Here is a 20,837-nt window from a genome sequence, read left to right on the forward strand (position 1 = left end):
AAAAAACCTAAAAATCATAAAAAAAACTAAGAGATCACAAATCTTTTTTATTTATTTTATATTCTTAAAAGTTGCAACTTTTTATATAATTTCAGTGAAAATTTTTTAGAAAAAAAAAGCAAATAATAAATAATAAAGACAAAAATAAAAATAGATTTTTTATTTTTTTTTTCAACAAATTTCAAAAAAAAGCTCAGTTTTTAAGAATATAAAGTGAAAAAAAAATGTGATCTCTAAGTATTTTTTTATATGCATTTTTATGATTTTTATGGTTTTTTTTTCTATATAACCGTTCCATATATATATATATATATATATATATATATATATATATATATATATATATATATATATATATATATATATATATATATATATATATATATATATATATATATATAGTAAGTTCATGCGAAAATATAAATATCCTGCGAAAACGCGAAAACAGATTTTATCTTATGAAAATTAAACACATGTACTATAAAAAAGTAATTTTATTAGCAATAAATTAAAGATAGTAAGTTTGAATTGGATGGTGTTATGGTAATATAGATTTAAAGACGGTTTTTATAATTATATTTTTTTCACGTCTTTAATCATTTTTAAATTCATGTTTTCATAATAAAAATGTTAAAAATCATACTTTGCTAATATGAAACAGTTTATCATCTATCATCGATTATCATCATGTATTTCAAAGTTTGGATGAATTATTTTCCAAAATATAATGTTGAGGTGACATAATATTATAGGTTTTTATTGTTTTCGCGTTTTCGCAAATTATTTGCATTTTCGCATTAACCCTCCCTTATATATATATATATATATATATATATATATATATATATATATATATATATATATATATATATATATATATATATATATATATATATGTTCAAGTTCATTTGAAACCATTCTAATTTATTAAGACCGTTAGATCAAATCGAAAAATAATTTTAAAATGCAAAATAAATGGAAAAATCCAAAAATTCTTGTTTTAAATACTATTTTCGGAACATGAACTTAATAAAAAAATTAAAAAAAGATTAAAAAAAAAATCTCGTTTTTTTTTTAAAATATATGAAATATTCTAACAGATGGAAAAATCTAAAATTATTTTTTTAAATATTATTTACAGAACTTGAATTAACCAAAAAAATTAAAAAAAAAATTCCGTTTTTTTTTGAAAAATACGTGAAATCTTTTAATAGAATATTATACTGTACATATTCTAAAAAATAATTTTAAAATGTAAAATAAATGGAAAAATTCAAAAATTCTTTTTTTAAATATTATTTTCGGAACTTTAATTAGCTAAAAAAATAAAATAAAATAAATAAAAAAATGTGTCTCACGGTCTCACAAAATTAGACCGTCTCACGTGAACGTAACCATATATATATATATATATATATATATATATATATATATATATATATATATATATATATATATATATATATATATATATATATATATATATATATAGTAAATTACACGAATGGTCCCTATGGTTTTGAGTAATTTGCACGTTTGATCCCTAACTTATTTTTTTAACTCGGAAGGTCCCTATTGTTTGTTTTTGTTACGTGTTTGGTCCATACTGTTTGTTTTTGTTACACGTTTGGTCCCTGTCTTACCCAAAACGACTATTATTTAAATAGGAAAAAATAATAGGGCGGGTAAGGTAAGGTGAGAGGGGTGGGGTTGGGGGTCTGTTTATTTAAATAGATTAAAAAGTCAAGGGTAAATTAATCTTTTTATGTATGACAGGGATCAAGTGCGTAACAAAAACAAACAATAGGGACCTTCCGAGTTAAAAATATAAATTAGGGACCAAATGCGCAAATTACCCTAAACCATAGGGACCATTCGTGCAATTTACTCATATATATATATATATATATATATATATATATATATATATATATATATATATATATATATATATATATATATATATATATATATATATATATATATATATATATATATATATATATATATATATATATATATATATATATATATATATATATATATATATATATATCAGTGTGTGTGTGAGAGAGTGAAAATAAAAGGAATGAAAGAAGAATAAAATAAAAAGGAAAGGAATGAAGAATAAAAACAAAAGGAAAGGTAAGAAGAAACACGACTTCTTTAACCCGTCAAACACTTTTCTTTCTTCAATCCGTTGAAGTCGGAGTAGTTCCATTGGCGGTACCGTTGATACCATCATCCGAAAACCATCGAACCTGAGCCCATCCAACCTACTTTGGCTAACGATTATGCTCACTACATCTTCATTAGACTAGTGACGTTATATGAGCACCACATCATCTTTACTACATGTTTACTACCATACCACTAACCCTTGAAAATGATTACCAATCTACATTATTTATTTATTTATTTTTTTTATTTATTTTTTTTACATTAGATTAAATAAAAAATGTTTTTATTAAACATAAATAAATATTTTACTAATAAAAAAACTATATGTTTACTAAGAAAACCGTTACGCCTACCGGTATACGTAGCATGGAGGCGTCCATGGTTGACGTGACCACGACCACGACCGTGCACACTATCCCGGCCGGTTGTGGTAGGTCGTCGTCGTTGTCCTTCGTTATATTGACCATAATCGCAACGGCCAATAGGTTATTTCCCATCTTGACCGTTTGACTAACCATTTCCAACGGAAATTTTTTAAAATTTACTTGATTGAATTTAACAATTTATTTTAAATAACATTTTTCTATACCAATTTTACCTATAAATACCTTCTTACACCATTATTTTCTCATCGTATATACAAAATACACACAATATTTCCACAACCAAAACAATGGATCCCAACTAAAACACCCCCCTTCCCCCAATCTTTAGAAATCGCAAAACGAATAATGCTTTTGCGTTAGACATAACCCCTCGCCAATTTCCGACCATGGAATTACCTTATGGTGGTTTTGTCAATTTTTTGCAAACCAGTTCCCCTATCCAACAAACAACACTTCTCTAATAACAATGTCAAGCTTTCCGCCATTCCAACAACAACTTCAATAATATCAAGTTTTCCAATAATTCCAAATACAATTCCAACCACAAACATCACAACCCCTCACTCGTCAGATTTTGTTTTGGAAACTCAACATTCACCACCACCTAAACCTAAAAACCAAAAAGGAAAAAAATGGCTCAACCCAACACCACCCAAGAAAGGGTCCCAAGAACAAAAAATGAAGAAGAAATGCTAGCCGAGGCATGGATTTCGGCTTCCCAACACCCAATCGAAGACGATAGTCAATCGTTCGGTTGTTTTTGTGAGAAAGTTTGCATGGTGTTTTGATGAGCTAACATGAAGTGAAAGCCAAAATCATTATCAAATTAGCTCGAAGTGGTGCGATATTCGACTAAAATACTCCAAACTTGGAGGAATTTACAACAACCTCCTAAACATACGAAAAAGCGAGTCAAATGACTTTGATGTGTTGAAGGAGGCTTTAGACCAATTTTTAAAAATAACGCCAACTCGCAAAGCTTTTTCGTATGTAAAACCTTGGCTAAAGTTGAAAGATGCTACGAAATGAAAAGCGCAAACGGAAGGAAGTTCACAATCTTATGGTTCAAAGCATTCAAGAAACCCCAATGCAACGTCTCAACAATCGTACGTGTGAACACATTTCGATATCAACGATGATTCGTTCGATCTTGAAGATGAGTAAACTCTTTGTCGGCCCATTTGAAAAATTAAGCAAAAAAGCGACTTCAATGGATTCAGGATCTAGTGTTATGGATTAATTTTATGAGAAATTTGATCGTTATGTGAATGTTCAATAAATGAAGGCGGAGATGTTGTGTAGAACAAAGAACAATAGAACCACAATCGGTGATTCAAACAAAAACCGGTATGGAATTCTTGAGAATTAAAGCGAACGACCTCCAAGGCAAAGATTTGGAGCTATTTTTCGCGATGAAGGAGACCCTTCAAATCCGACGTAGGAATAGGGGATAATTTTTTAGTTAAGCTTGGTAATTTAAGGTTATTTTTATTTTAATTTGTGTAAATTTATTTTTAATGTTATTTTTATTATTTTTATTTCAATTAATGTAATTTGGTATTTTAAATTAATGGAAACTAGTATTTAAAAAAAATATGATTTTTGTGTATTTTTTATTTAAATTTAATTAAAAAAATGAGGTGGAATGGTGTGTTTAGTGGTAGGTATCACATGGTTAGTGGTAAGGAGTGTGGTGATGATGTGTCTCCCACCACTATAGTGGTTAGTAATGAGATAATGGATGACCTTATATTACTTTAAAAATAGAAATTTAAATTTGCATTGCTTAAAAACATAAAACAAATATAAATCTAAACCTAAATTACTAAAAAACATATAGAAATTAAAAAATAAATATTAAAAACCTTAGAACCTAATTGCCATATTTTTCGTAGATTTTTCGTTGACTTTTTGAAATGCTGATAGATTTTTTGGATCAAGATCCTGTTGAGGCTTTATGTTTATAATTTGATGATCAGCAAGTGTTATCTTTTGGTTACGAGCTTCTTCCATTTATTCTTTTTTTTTTTTTGAGAAAAAGTAAAGTTTTGTCTATTTTGTAACACTCGCAGATGCGGGCTAATCAATTTGACTATTATAAGCATTAAATTTTATATTTTTATAAATGAATATTTAGGATAAATAATCTTAGTCAAAGTATAATATACGTGACGAGGATTTTGTGCATATAAAGAATACCCAAATCCGACTTCGAGTGAAGACATTATGATCTTCTGAAGTTTTACGTTCAAACTGTATGTCGTAACTAATGAATCAGAGATAGGTTGCTTTTTAGCCTTAGTGATTTAAACAAAATTCGTAGCAGTCATAAAAACCAAGATTTTGCATATAGAGAACGTCCAAATCTTACTTCGTGAGAGGATGTTAGGATTTTCACAAGTTTCACTGCAACAATATACGAATCAGAAACTGAAGCAAAGATCGGTTGATTGTTAGGAAAAACAATCTAAACGAGAGTTAAAGATCTCTCCCTCATTATGTCTATCGACATTTAGACATTCGAGAACGAATATCATATGAGAGAGATATGAACTTTTAACGGACTTTAACAGTCTAATCCTGCTAAAAATATAGCTTTAAAAATAACGTCAAAACTAGCTGAGGGAGTCGAAATGAAAGTCATAGATCTCGTCGATAGCTACGTGTGGACATAAAACCCATAGAAAAAGGAGCTCGAATGAAGAAGATATGAACTTTATTGGGAACATAAATTCTTCGCGTGCACTCGCACGCAAGGACAAAGTGTGACGCGTGCACTGATACTCCACCCAAAATGCGACACATGGCACCATGCAGAAAAAGACTCGTCATAACTTCGAACCAAATGTGTGGTGCGTAGGGGACCAGGTGCACGACGCGCAGTCCAAAATCAATTATAAGTGTGAGTCGAAATTCAGCCCACTCTCACACGCTTCATGTGTTTCTCTCTCGATTTCTCTAGATTTTGGTCAAGAGTTTCCTTAATTTTTTAGTCGGAAAAACCCTGTGCTTTCAGAGAGCTAGTGAATAGAAGCTCCTAGATCAGAGTTATGCCCACATAATCCCTGGTTTTCATCAGAGTACTCTGTAAGTTAAGCTACACTTATTTCTTTTAAGTGTAACTTTTAATTATAGTCATAGTCGTTATTATGAACCTGCAACTAAGATTTATCAGTGATTCAAAATCATTATACTGATTGATCTACTTTTGCGATGATGTCTAGGATGAATTTAGTGAGGCGTTTAAAGTGGGATTTCCAAATAGTATACTCTATATACTAAACGGACCATACCTCTGATATGATCCTACCTAGTTGTTCCTTACTTGATATATATTGATATAAACATTAGGATTAGTGAGGAATCTAGACTATCATTAATCACCAGGAATATTAGAATGAGACTTAGCAACCTTCGTAACTAGGTCGCTTATGAAGAAAAGTCAAAGAGTTTGGCGTAGTGCTGTCGAATTCTTCAATCAGGTGAGTGCGTAGTTCCTTTCATCTTACACATAGATATGAAGTATCTAGATAATTGCATGATTATGTGCTTGTTATCTGTGCTGAGAATATTATGTGTTAGAAAAAATATTATGAGATGATGTTTATCCGATTTAATCATATAAGTATTGGTAGTAATAGGTGATGGTAGATAGGAGATTATAGATAGGTGATGGTTGATAGGTTATGATATATAGGTGATGATAAATGGTAGATGACTAGGAGATGCCCTGAACTTCACTTGTGATGTTGTGATGTAGTCATCTACGCGAGTATAGATGGGGACTACTAACTTATCTAAACAAGTTATGTGGAAACACTAGCAGGATCATAACCTGTAGGTGATGAATTACGAGTTCGGGCAATATAGTAACTAAGTATTCATGCGATGATGCTCTAAGCCTTTGGACACGTATCAGGGGAGTAATCCCCGAAACAGTACTGTTTATTCGTTGTAGGAGATGATCCTTAGGAAAAGTCCTTAGTAACAAACACATAAGGAATATGTATTTGATGATAGGTAACCGCATGGTAGGTGATGACCCTTAGGATAACCCAGTTAGGGTAGAATAAATAAGAAAGTCAGGATGGGTAATTGGGTTAATTGTTTGCTTGATGATTAAACATATTAACTATATGATTATATACTCATCAGGCTTCCCAACCTCACCCACTTATTTATTTTGTATCTCACGAATTGATGCAAGGATACATTACAATGAGTGATTAAAGGAAATGTAGATCATTAGAGTAAATTAATATAAGGTTTGTTTATGCTTATGTTTTGTATCAGTTATAACATCACATGTTCTGAAAGAATATCAATATTGAATGCTTCTTCAACAAGGTTTAATGTTAATATATCTCACATTGAAATAATATTTTTGGGACCAATTTCGCAAAAAAGAAACACTCTTTTTAAAATAAGCAAAAACAAAAAATTAAAAAAATGACTATAAAAATGGGGATGTCACATATTTTTTTCCGAAGTACTTCATCATTACTAGCTTTTTCGGATGAAGATGACGCATGTTTCCCTTTGTCCTTTCTTGGTAGTCGACGAAGGTATATGTAACATTCAATTTCGAGTAAGTTCCTATTTTAGTCCCTTATTTTAAATTGTTTTTAATATGGTCCTTTTCTAGTACGTGGGGCATACTCTATGAGTACGCTTAGAGTACTAGCCTCCTGATTATCCAGAATCCCATCTACGTACACTGGGTGTTCTTAGAGTATGTATGACGTATGCAGGCCTTAGATAAACCCTAATTTTTAGGGTTTGTGGTCTATTTAGGCATTTGAAACTCATATCTTGGCCATTTTAGACCATCCTCCATATCTTCTAAACCCTAATCTCACCCTTAGCCTTTGTTTGGTGCTTTTGAGCTCTTATGAACAACTTTGGTGTGTTATTGTGCAATTTGAAGTGCTAGAAGGAGATTGAAGACTCATTCCATGGAGTGGAGCTTAGAGAACTAGAGTTAACTTCTTCATTTTGAGCCATTTGAAGTATAAATCTCTTAGCTTGACAACTCCTTGTGTAGATCTAGCTTGGGTTTGTTTGTGGCTTATTTTGGTCGGTTTTGGTTGGTCCTTGTGAGTAAAGGTTGTTTCAGAGGGTTAGCCCTTAGATCTGGACATTTTATGAGTCCCGCTATGCATAAAAATGCAAGCGTTATGGTGTATCTTGACCCATGCATGTGTTAAGACCTTTGTTAAGCTCTTTTTGAGCTCTTGAGCCCCATTAAGCCATGCGTGCATGTAAAGTTGCCAACTTTACATGATAAGTCATATATAGGGACAACATTTGAGAGTTCGGATAAATGACTTAGCGGGTTAAGTGCTTAATGGAGAGAATTAGCACACTGGGGAGTACGTAGGGTGTACCCAGCTGGTACGCTACAAGTACTAGCCCCAGCTGGAATACGATAAGCTTACAAGCTGGGTACGCCCTGCGTACTCAACAGATGGGCCATGGACTTGACATTTTCGATATTGGGCCAATGTTTGGGCTTCCATTGTTCAGGCCTTATTGCATGATCAGACTTATATGTTGGACATTAGACTAGCATGTTGGGCTTCCTTGGGTTTTAGGCCTATGATGGGTTTGAGCCCAATTTGGAAGATTGGGCCATAATTGGGCCTTAGGTTGCCAAGTAGAATTTGCACCTTCAGAGTATTTGAATTGAGCCTTGGCCTTGGGTCAAGCTAGATAAAGGGTAAAATGGTCTTTTTCTCTGGTTATGGTCCTAATGGATTAGACTAGTGGTTATGGATTGGGATTCAGTTAATAATTGGATGTTATTGGTATTGATAGTGTGGGGATTTGTCAGACCAGTAGGCATCAATTTATCTGAGTTACTCAACAGTTTGAGGTGAGTTTCCTCACTATGGGTCGAGGGCACCAATGCCGAACCATGGTTTATTATGTTATGATGCTAGATGTTTGCATGACTCTTGCATGGATTATGTGTAAGTATGCTTATTGGTCAAGGCCTAATGTCGGGCGGGTCCCAATGATAGTATTGAATGCTATTGTCTTTGTGATTATTGCATGTATTCGTATGATAATATATTATATGCTTTATGTATACCAGGCGGAGCCCGATGCAAGACAGGGCTTGACGAATGGCAGATCTATATAGCGAGTGGGGCTCGATGTCGGGCGGGGCCCCACTATGTGTTTATTATGTATGGTACGTGGTAGTTTGGGGAACTCAGTAAGCTTTGTGCTTACAATTTTTAGTTTATGTTTCAGGTGCTTTTGGTTCAAAAGGGAAAGGTTCGAGATGATTGCAAAGCACACACCACATTATTTTTCAATTTGTGATGTACTCTGATGTTTTATGAGGTATTAGTACACTATGTTCCACCTTGGTTTTATGATGATGTTTTGGATTACAGTTTTATTAATATAAAAACAAAATTTTTTGTCTTATTTTTTGGGATGTTACAATAGACTTTCAGTGGACGCTCCCCCTCGGTGTCGTAGAAATCATCATTGAAGTCGAGGCTAAAACCCACATCCGACTAAGAAGTTCTCGACCCTTTGTTGGAGCCAGTGGTCGATTTTGAATGTGTAACACCCAAAGTTTCAAAGGCCAAGAAAGGAAAGGAAAGCCCTAATTTAAGGGTCGACTCGGCGAGTCCAAGGAAGGACTCGACGAGTCCGAGCGGGATCCGAGTCGAGGAATAAGTGATCGAATCGGTGAGTCGGCCAAAGGGACTCGACGAGTTTGGTCTGTGCGGGGAAAACCCTAAAATCGAGACTTAGAGCCTATTTAAACGTCCCATTCTCTCCCCTAGGGTTCCTTTACTGCCCCTTTCACCCAGAATGCCTCACCCTAAGCCCCCATTGTGCTCATTCATGCTTTTGGCCATTTTTGAGTGATTTAAAGGAAGAAGAAGAAGTGGGAATCTTTGAGGCATCAAGGAGTGGCTTTGGATCCGAAGTTTGGGGATCATTTCAGAGCATTTGAAGGTATTAAGTCATTTCCTTCTCTTGGATCTAACTTTGGTTGTGAGTTTTGGGGCTTTTAAGCCATGTTTGAAATCAATCTCGAGCTTGAGGTCCAGATCTGAGGTTACTACCTCAGATCCATGCTTGTTTTGGTCTATAAAATTGTAAAGTATCAGCCCTTGAGTGGATCATGGAGTCTTTTCCCCTTAAACCCTAGTTTATGGCATATTTTGCCTAGATCTCCTTCTCTACATGTAAAGTTTGCAACTTTACGTGTGGAATAGGCTTGGGAAGGGTAGATCTACAGTTTGGAGTCCATGCATGACTCTAAAATCCTCTGCATGTAAGGAGAACTGAAGGGACTCGACGAGTCCTTTGAGTGGACTCGGCGAGTAGCATGAAGTTGTGGAGAAACTCGACGAGTGGGATGAACAACTCGTCGAGTCGTATGAAGATTGCCTTGGACTCGGCGAGTCTGTTCTTGGACTCGGCGAGTCAGGTCGCGAAACCCCAAACTCTTCGAGCTGTGACTCGAATCAGTGAGTCGGGTGGAGACTCAGTGAGTTGGACAGGTCTAGACTCAGTAATCAGTAGACTCGGCGAGTCATGGACTGACTCGGCGAGTCGAGTCGCGAATGAAAGGAATCTGATCATTTTGAACTCGGCGAGTCAGTAGGGTGACTCGGTGAGTAGGGTTGACCTGGAAGGTTGACTATGACTAGGAATTTGACTTTGGACCAGGGTGGACTTGGTTGTCTTTCGGGGGTCAGTTAGACTCAGTGTTGCATTGATATTGGTAGTTCGGGGAGCAAGGGGAGCAGGAGTTCCGTGAGTTGTCAGGCAGCAACTAGTGAGATCATCAGCAAGTTCAGCCAGTGCAGGTGAGTTTCCCTTTGTGTGAATGGGTCTAAAGCTACAATACCAGCCCATGTAGTTACGAGTAGAAGACCCGGGGGTTAGCCCTAGGCACAGTATGCTGGTATTATTTTCAGGACGAGGTCCAGTAATAGCGGGCGGGTGCCCAGGGGATTGTTTATATGATAGTTATACTTGTTGTCTGTGTGATACATGTATGTGCCTGGTAGGGAGGTGAGTATGGGCGAGGTCCCGTATCTCACCAATAGCAGAGTGTGGATGGGGTTCCATATCTCATTAGTAGCAGAATAGGGGCGAGGCCCGAACTAGAACCGGAGTGAGAGTGGGCTAGGCCCGTATCTCACTACCATGAGTAGCGTGGACGGGGTTCCATGACTCATCAGTAGCAGGACATGGGCGAGGCCCAGGATAGGCGAGGCCTTAGGACAGAACCAGTTGTATGTGTTAGTTATGGGTTGTGAAATGTTTATGTGTTATTATTTGTTAGCGGGCGAGGCCCTGTGACAGGCGGGGCTAAGTAAAACAGATCTGTATCCGAGCGGGGCTCGAAGCCAGGCGGGGCCGTTGTAGCGAGCGAGGCCCGAGGTAGGGGGCGAGGCCCAAGATAGAGGGCGTGGCCTAGTATGTGCAGTATGTGGTTATGCATGGTATGTGGTAGGGTGGGGAACTTACTAAGCTTCGTGTTGACGGTTTTCAGTTTTGGTTTCCGGTACTTTCGGTAGCGGAGGGAAGAGCTCGGGGTGATCGCATGGCACACACCATAGATTAGACTGCCTGGGAATGTTTACTCTGATGATGAACATGTGTTTTGAAAACTTATACTCATATTATGTTTTGGAATGATGACTTTAATTTAAGTAATGATTTGTTAAAAGAAATTTTTGGTCTTAAATTTTGGGTCGTTACAAGTTGGTATCAGAGCCTTGGTTTGAGGGATTCGGACATGCTCTCGGGTGTGTCTGAACTCAAACTGAGGAATTGGTAAGGAAGTTTTCAAAATGGAAAGGTAGTTTTGTAAAAAGAGTTTTGAGAAAGAAAATGGTTTTAGAAAAGTAAAAAGAATTCAGAAAGAAAAGAACTTTTAAAAGAGAAAAGAGGTGTGGTGCATGCAATCAACCGAGCTCAAGTAAGTACCCCAAAATACCGATACAAGTTTATGTTTTGATTATCAGTTAATAGAACAGCATGCTAGATTAGGACTAAGGATCTAGGGAGGATGCCTTATGTGCCTGTTATATGTGCTTTTGATCTGCATGATAGTGCTGAATAGTCAGTAGTAGGATAGCCTGATTAGGTTATGCCTGAGTTTATGAGTTGTGTTGTATGCTAGTTCAGATTCTTGCTATGTGGATATGATTGCTTGAGTATGTTATGGTTAGATTTTCCCTTGTCTGAATGCTGCTTGCTTTGTGCATTGTGGGATTCTAAGTGATGGGAGTTAGCCATTAGGTGGATACGTCACATCACATGTGATCAAGGTTGAATAATCTCAGAGTGTTAGATTTGGTCCTATTGTGCAGCTCTTGTTTGAGTCCAATCGTTGTAGGAACAAGTCTTTTACTTGAAGGATTATCTGAGCCTCGTCACATGTGATGGTATCCAGGTGATGGCTAATTGGCATTGCGAGGAGGCCTTCAGCAGATGAGGACTGGTTTGAGTTGAGTCAAAGGTTTCCCTAGGGTAAGCCTAGGATGAGGTAGTGCTGGGAGCAGTAGAAGTAGAAAAGGGACCTGGTGGAGTCAAGGCAGTTCCTGAGGAAAGTACGGATAGATGTGGAAGGTAGTATGGGCCCGTACTACTGAAAGCAGAGGATCCGTACTCGATTCGGGAAAGGCCGAGACAAGACCGGGAACCTGGTAGTGAGTATGTTTGGTCTTGCAGTAGTGAGGAGTATTCTGATAAGTGGTTATGTTGTATGTTTCAGTATGGTGACATTGCAAGAGGGACCAACGGGCGGATCAGGCGCAGGAGAGGGATTAGGCTCGGGTTTAGGGGCCGAGCAGCTCGAGGAGCGGATGAGAGAGTTGATATCAGCGGAGGTTATGCGCAGTATTCTAGCTCAGACTCCTGTGATCTTTGGCATGGTCAAGGAGGGTATATTGGAGATTTTGGATGAGAGGCTGGGAGCCTTCCGTACTGAGATGATGGCTTTGTTGGGAGCGCGTACCTTGACATTTCGGGAGTTCAGGGCTTGCGGGGCACCAGATTATCATGGGGCTAGGGACCCCATCGCTAGCAGCAGATGGTTGGCTGATGTTGCCAACGCATTCCGTACGAGCCGGTGTCCTGAGGAGGACAAGGTCAGACTCGCTTCCTGTCTTCTGAAGGACAGAGCAAGGGATTGGTGGGAGGAGATTGGTCACGCTTTGGGTGATGATGTCGCGTTGGACGCGATGACTTGGAGTGATTTCTCAGCGAGGTTTAGAGCGGAGTTTTCGCCGATTATTGAGGTGCAGCAGTTGGCCCGGGAGTTTCAGGATTTGACGCAGACTACTAAGACTGTGGCAGAGATCACCGCCAAGTTCAAGGAGAGAGCCCTTCTTGTTCCGCAGTGTGTCGCGGATGAGGAGATGAAGAAGGCACGATATCACGAGATGCTGAGGGATGACATCAGGGAGTTTGTGAGCAAGTTCGGTTGTAAGACGCTGGAAGATATGATTACTCGGGCCAGAGAGAGGGAAATTGATTTGGAGCAGATCCGAAAGAGGAAGCCGGATGAGGTTCAGGTAGCCGCGAGTTCGGGAAAAAGTCCCAAGGGATCAGAGTCGAGATCGAGGGATTATCAGGACCGCAGTCAATGCGGAAGGTGTGGCAGGACGCACGGGGGCGCGTGCAGGAGTGGTAGTGGTGGTGAGTTTGGCTGTTTCAGGTGCGGTCGGACTGGCCATTTTAGCAGAGATTGTACTGCTACCATCACTCAGGGATCAGACTTGATATGTTTTCACTGCAATCAGCGGGGCCACAAGAAGGCCCAGTGCCCCAGTTTGCTTTCAGCAGGACGGGTGATGGCACCTGCCCCTGCAACTTTGAGGATCATAGACGGTCGTCAGGGCCGTGCGGAGGCGCCTACAGTTGGAGGCAGGGCTTTTCAGATGGCTACTCTGGAGATGCGAGCAGCACCGGACATTGCAGGTATGCGACTTCCGTTTTCAGTTCTTTTATTTTGTGCATGATTATATTGTTATGGTTATGCATCATTAGCGGTTGAGCATTTTATTTTCGAGCGGGTTCATTGTTATCGAGTTATATGGCATTTGCATACCTTGGTTATTGGTTAGTAATTAAGGGATGGGTTGTATCGAAGAAGGTTATCTTGAGTGCAGTATCCGCAGCATGCCTTGGAGAGACTCGGTATGTCTCGCTAGTTCGGAGCCGTATAAGTTTTAGTATGGACAGGTTAGATCCTTAGCTATGGTAAGCTTGGGATTCCTCAGCGGATTGATTATGGTAGCAAGGATTGGGGTTTCTTCTCATCGAGCATCGAGACGTGAGCAGGATCGAAGTGGGGGAGAATCCTCCGAGTGTATAGGGTAAGGGCACGCAAATCCAGATCGGGTATATGATTTTTGAGAAGGAAAGGAGGTAGTTCAGCATTTGATGGATTGAGAAGTTCAGGGTTGGGAGTTTGAGAACTTCCCATCAGTGCGTGCGTGTAAAGGGTAATGTGATTCGGATTCAGGTTAAAGGGCTGGATGTAGAGCTCGTGTGAGTCGGAATGGAGATCTTGAGGTCAAATAGCAGGAGATGTTTTCGTGTCAGCAGTCAGTGGTGGAAAGTGATGTAAGACTGCGGGGCGGCCGTAGCATTCACTAACAGTCATTGGTGAAGGTGTTGTCAGACTACGGGGCAGCCGTAGCATTTTGTAGTAGCGTCGTTGGCGGAGTCTGGGTGAGGCCCTTATCTCCTAGCATTCAAATAGGTATCGGGAATGGGGAATGGATGAGAATGGTATGGAGTTGCCTGTATAACCATTGAGAGATGAGACCTTGGAAGAGGCCGCTCTAGTATATAGTCGGGTGAGACCCGTGGGCGAGGCCCGTATGAGGATAGCAGTGTAGGTGAGACCTGAGAACAGGGTGGCTCAGTAGTACGGTTGGGTGAGACCCATGGGCGAGGCCCGTGAGTTTTAGCAGCACAGGTGGGACCTGGTAAGGATCTTAGCGTCTAGGCAAGGGGATCGGGGATCCCAGGAAATTATAGTGCCAACATGGTAGAATAGATTGAGCAGTATAGATGGCGGAAGTATCTTCGAATGTCGCTGGGAGCGACTAGTGGTTGTGCTGGGTCAGTAATCGGTGAGAGTCGGTAATCTAGATGTTGATAGGTTGGTAGGGACCAGGATGGTCTCAGTTCATTCGAAAGCCAGATAAGAATAGCAGGATTTCTAGTCAGTAGCAGTGCGGGGATGCAGAGTATAGTGGAATTCAGTTAGTCGATCGTGGGGTGCTCGACACCGAATGATAGTAGGAAGAATGCCCAGAGGATACTGGCAACGATGACCTGTACTGGGAGTGGCGGGAGTAATAGATTTGGTGAGGAAAGGGTCTTCACAGCGGCAGAAGTAATATATGGTTATGGAGCGTTGCCTTGGGAAGGCAGGGAAATCGCGCAAGGAAAGAAGGGGTGAACCCCTATGTTGCAGTACTCGTAGATTACCAGAAAGATTGTCGATTGAGTAAGTTGTGTTTCCAGGATTTTCAGGGTCAGGATGCATCCGAAGTTATTATCTGTAAGGATTGGTGTTGGTCTGAATGATTAAGCGGTAGGCCAGCAAAGTTAGGTAGCTGGTGCTTGAATGGATGGTGGGGCTTTGGAGGCTGATCGCCGGCAGTAGAGTATAGTAACTTCGAGGATGAAGTTTAGTTTAAGTGGGGGAGAGTTGTAACACCCAAAGTTTCAAAGGCCAAGAAAGGAAAGGAAAGCCCTGATTTAAGGGTCGACTCGGCGAGTCCAAGGAAGGACTCGACGAGTCCGAGCGGGATCCAAGTCGAGGAATAAGTGACCGACTCGGCGAGTCGGCCAAAGGGACTCGACGAGTCTGGTCTGTGCGGGGAAAACCCTAAAATCGAGACTTAGAGCCTATTTAAACGTCCCATTCTCTCCCTTAGGGTTCCTTTACTGCCCCTTTCACCCAGAACGCCGCACCCTAAGCCCCCATTGTGCTCATTCATGCTTTTGGCCATTTTTGAGTGATTTAAAGGAAGAAGAAGAAGTGGGAATCTTTGAGGCATCAAGGAGTGGCTTTGGATCCGAAGATTGGGCATCATTTCAGAGCATTTGAAGGTATTAAGTCATTTCCTTCTCTTGGATCTAACTTTGGTTGTGAGTTTTGGGGCTTTTAAGCCATGCTTAAAATCAATCTCGAGCTTGAGGTCCACATCTGAGGTTGCTACCTCAGATCCATGCTTGTTTTGGTCTATAATTCCGTAAAGCATCAGCCCTTGAGTGGATCATGGAGTCTTTTTGCCTTAAACCCTAGTTTATGGCATATTTTGCCTAGATCTCCTTCTCTACACGTAAAGTTTGCAACTTTACGTGTGGAATAGGCTTGGGAAGGGTAGATCTACAGTTTGGAGTCCATGCATGACTCTAAAATGCTCTGCATGTAAGGAGAACTGAAGGGACTCGGCGAGTCCTTTGAGTGGACTCGGCGAGTAGCATGAAGTTGTGGAGAAACTCGACGAGTGGGATGAACAACTCGTCGAGTCGTATGAAGATTGCCTTGGACTCAACGAGTCAGGTCGCGAAACCCCAAACCCTTCGAGCTGTGACTCGAATCAGTGAGTCGGGTGGAGACTCAGTGAGTTGGACAGGTCTGGACACAGTAATCGGTAGACTCAGCGAGTCGAGTCGCGAATGAAAGGAATCTGATCATTTTGAACTCGGCGAGTCAGTAGGGTGACTCGGCGAGTAGGGTTGACCTGGAAGGTTGACTTTGACCAGGACTTTGACTTTGGACCAGGGTGGACTTGGTTATCTTTCGGGGGTCAGTTAGACTCAGTGTTGCATTGATATTGGTAGTTCGGGGAGCAAGGGGAGCAGGAGTTCCGTGAGTTGTCAGGCAGCAACTAGTGAGATCATCAGCAAGTTCAGCCAGTGCAGGTGAGTTTCCCTTTGTGTGAATGGGTCTAAGGCCACAATGCCGGCCCATGTAGTTATGAGTAGAAGACCCGGGGGTTAGCCCTAGGCACAGTATGCTGGTATTATTTTCAAGACGAGGTCCAGTAATAGCGGGCGGGTGCCCAGGGGATTGTTTATATGATAGTTATACTTGTTGTCTGTGTGATACATGTATGTGCCTGGTAGGGAGGTGAGTGTGGGCGAGGTCCCGTATCTCACCAATAGCAGAGTGTGGATGGGGTTCCATATCTCATTAGTAGCAGAATAGGGGCGAGGCCCGAACTAGAACCGGAGTGAGAGTGAGCTAGGCCCGTACCTCACTACCATGAGTAGCGTGGACGGGGTTCCATGACTCATCAGTAGCAGGACATGGGCGAGGCCCAGGATAGGCGAGGCCTTAGGACAGAACCAGTTGTATGTGTTAGTTATGGGTTGTGAAATGTTTATGTGTTATTATTTGTTGGCGGGCGAGGCCCTGTGACAGGCGGGGCCTAAGTAAAACAGATCTGTATCCGAGTAGGGCTCGAAGCCAGGCGGGGTCTGGAGCGGCGGGGCCGTTGTAGCGGGCGAGGCCCGAGGTAGGGGCGAGGCCCAAGATAGGGGGCGTGGCCCAGTATGTGCAGTATGTGGTTATGCATGGTATGTGGTAAGGTGGGGAACTCACTAAGCTTCGTGCTTACGGTTTTCAGTTTTGGTTTCAGGTACTTCCGGTAGCGGAGGGAAGAGCTAGGGGTGATCGCATGGTACACACCATAGATTAGACAGCCTGGGAATGTTTACTCTGATAATAAACATGTGTTTTGAAAACTTATACTCATATTATGTTTTGGAATGATGACTTTACTTTAAGTAATGATTTATTAGAAGAAATTTTTGATCTTAAATTTTTGGTCGTTACAGAATGTGCCTTCAGATTAAGGACCCATTTTGGACCATCACGAAAAACATTTCACACTTTTTGGTGGCTGAATGGTTTAACGTCGTTGGAAAGCTTGTATATTTTAAAGATTTTTAAATATGTCATTAAATTGGGTTTAACCAGCTCGTAGATCACATCATTTACCATTGACTGTGTCGTACGTCCAATTTGAGCGATTTCCTAATAGCACATTAAATTGGTCTAAAATACAATTCCAAAAATTTTGTCCCGATTGTGCGTTGCCGATTTGTAGCTCTTGCGATATATAAATTCAAGCTTTCACTTAAGCTTCATCTTTTTTCGCTCCAAAACTAAGTTTTTTTTTCCTTTCTTTTCTCTTCTTCTAGTAGGTTGTTGATTTTCTTGGACCCTTTCGTTGATGTCGTCATTGTCGAGGTTTATTAGTTGAGATTGAATTAAAAAATGAAACTTGTGATGGTTGTGTTTGAATTTGTTGAGGTTGAGAAGGTTGAGATTGAAATTGTTGAGGTTTAGAAGGTTGTTGTAAAACTTGGAATTAAGGTTGATTGAAGTGTTGTAGTCTTAGTTGTTGGTAGTAGTTTGGGGGTGTGAAAAGTTGGTGAATAAAGGTTGTTGAATTGGAAATGCATGTAACCAATATGTGCATATGGATCGTTTGGTGTGTTTATGGGTGGTTGAGTTGTTTGGAGTGGGTGTATTATTCTGATTTAGATCCATAATTTGAAGAAAATATGAGAAAATAGAAAGATGTTGATGTGTTTGTAGTGTGAACTGTGTATAAAATGGTTGATATTTATAGTTAAGAGTGTATTGTTTAAATTTGAAAAGTAAATAAATTTGTTTTTTTAATATACAAATGTATGCATGCAACCACTATGTTTTTGACCGTTTGAAAAAAAAACAATTATATCCCTTTGACGATTACGTCCCTTTGGGGCGGTGTTTACACGCATATACATCTCCCACATCGGATTTCACGTGTGAATATGTCTTCCATACCGAAAAGGCTAATGCCAGAGTTGAGGTTGAATTATCAACATGTGTACAAAAAGTACGAATATTTCGGTGAGGTGCAGTGTCTTATAGTTCTAAGAAGCTACAAGAATAATATATGAAGCTACGCCAGTTTACCTATAAAGTGTTTAAAATTAAATTCTTGAGTAATGTATTTATTAGTTTCAATCTAATGGTTATATATGTATTTCTAATCTTACTTTTCGTTATTGTTTAGTAAATAGTTATGTCATAATTAAAGGAGATGACGAGGTATGGTTTGTCGCTTCTTAGTTACGTGGAAAAAGTGGAAACAAGACATATTTGACAAACTATGCACTTGGCAACTTGTTTTGAGCACCCTCGTCCTGTTTATACTTGAGATATTTTCTTGGGGAGAGGGAAAATAAAATATAGAAAGCATGCAAAAGAACATACATTATATTTCTATTTCTCTCACTTCCACGTCCACGCACAGTGGCGTTGATGCCTTGTTTCATAGGGCTCAAACGTCTTCCACATAATGGCTGCTACTATTTATTGCATTATTACAAAACTAATCAATCAAGGAATTAATAACTTTAATATCTGCCATCTCTATTATACAGTGACTAGTATGGAACGATGGAGACGTATTCCATACAAAACGAGAGTAGCAACTTATTCCATACAACATCCTACGTACAAACAACCATGCATGACGCATGTCATTAATGCTACTAAAAGACTATATATACCAACACCGTAAATTCTATTGTAAATAAACTAATTTCCGTCATAAATGCTACTTGGACGGTTTAAACATGCGTGCTATTGTTGTTTTTTCTTTTTTTTTAAATAATGAAATCGGAGTTAGAGCAAGTATAAACCGACTAGTATGGAGCTATGGAATCGTATTCCATAGAAAACGAGAGTAACAACTTATTCCATTCATCAAAGCAAAAACATTGTTAAATCAGTTTCAGATTTCAAAGATTTAGGCATTGACTTGGAAAGTCTAAGTGTTTGGCGGATTGTTTTTTTTTTGTTTTTTTTTTTTTTAACCGGCAATTATATTAAAACAATGATTCTAGCAAGATGCTAGGGACCAAAATATATACATGGTGTATAGGGGCATAACAAAAAAATCAGACCACCAAATATATACACCTAATAGGTGACATACACCACTTCTTCCATACGATAACATCACCTCTACGCATCCTATATTTTCGCCAGCTAAAACCATCGATTTAATAAAGTTCACAGTCTTCGCCGGTGTCGAATTCATTCATTTGAATATCTTGTCATTCCTCTCCTTCGAGAGACTCTATAATGTTCTATATAGAATACAAGTCAAACTCTCTTTCTTTTTTGGGCAATGACCTCGATTCCGGGCAAAATCTAAAACGTCGGTAACTCTAGAAAACTGTTTGGCAGGAATACTACACCAGAAAAACACCATGTTAATCGTGTCTTCTGCAAAAGGACACGATGTGAGGATGTGGTTTGATGTTTCCACGATGTTGTTGCATAACCCGCACATCGGGGAAGGAACCTGGATGTTTCGTTTTTGTAACTCCTTAGCCGAAGAAATCCGTCCCTGTTTTGCCCACCATATAAAGCTCACTACTTTTTTCGGGGATGAGTTTAACCACCAAAATTCCCCATCGTTGATTAGATGTGATGCTCTATCTAGTCGACATCGGAGTTTTGCAACATTGAAGATCACATCTACTACAAAATCTGACCTCCGTGTTATTCCATCCTCATCTGGATATAGGATATCCTTCGCCTCCATACTTAACTTCCAAAGTCCAATCTTCACTTTATCAATGACCAAACCCCACTCACCCTACGTTTTGAGAAACAATACCAAGGACGGCTTTTGTGGCAGTGAATCCCCCTGATGATCTGAGCCCAAAGAGATTGCGGATTTGATTTGAACTTCCACCACCAATTTGGTGATTATATTTCTTTATGGCATGACATGATCGGTGGCAAGTCTAGAATAAAAACTCTCATGGTTCATTATTTAGATTAAACCGGCATAAATGAGAAAATCAAAATTACTTGTAGCAGGCCGGAGTACAAATAATAATAATAATAATAATAATAATAATAATAATAATAATGTTCTTACAAACAAAATTTTACATTCTTGATTTTTTTTTTAAACTATGAAAAAAATTTAATGTTCTTATAAACCCAAAATAATAAAAGATTAAATGTTTTCACGAACTAAATATGAAAAGGTCATGCTTATTTTGCTGGTTACCTTCTTCTACTACGTACTTTTTCATATTTCTTTTAGAAAAATTAACTTGATTTTAATTTGATAAAGAAATAACAATTGGAAATCAAATAAACAATTATGGAACATGGAAGTGAGTTAAGCAAATACCAAAGTATCAGTTTCCAAAATAATTGATAAACTCGTA

Source organism: Lactuca saligna, chromosome 7 (assembly GCF_052625555.1).
Source record: "Lactuca saligna cultivar CGN05327 chromosome 7, ASM5262555v1, whole genome shotgun sequence".
NCBI classification, from domain to species: Eukaryota; Viridiplantae; Streptophyta; class Magnoliopsida; order Asterales; family Asteraceae; genus Lactuca; species Lactuca saligna.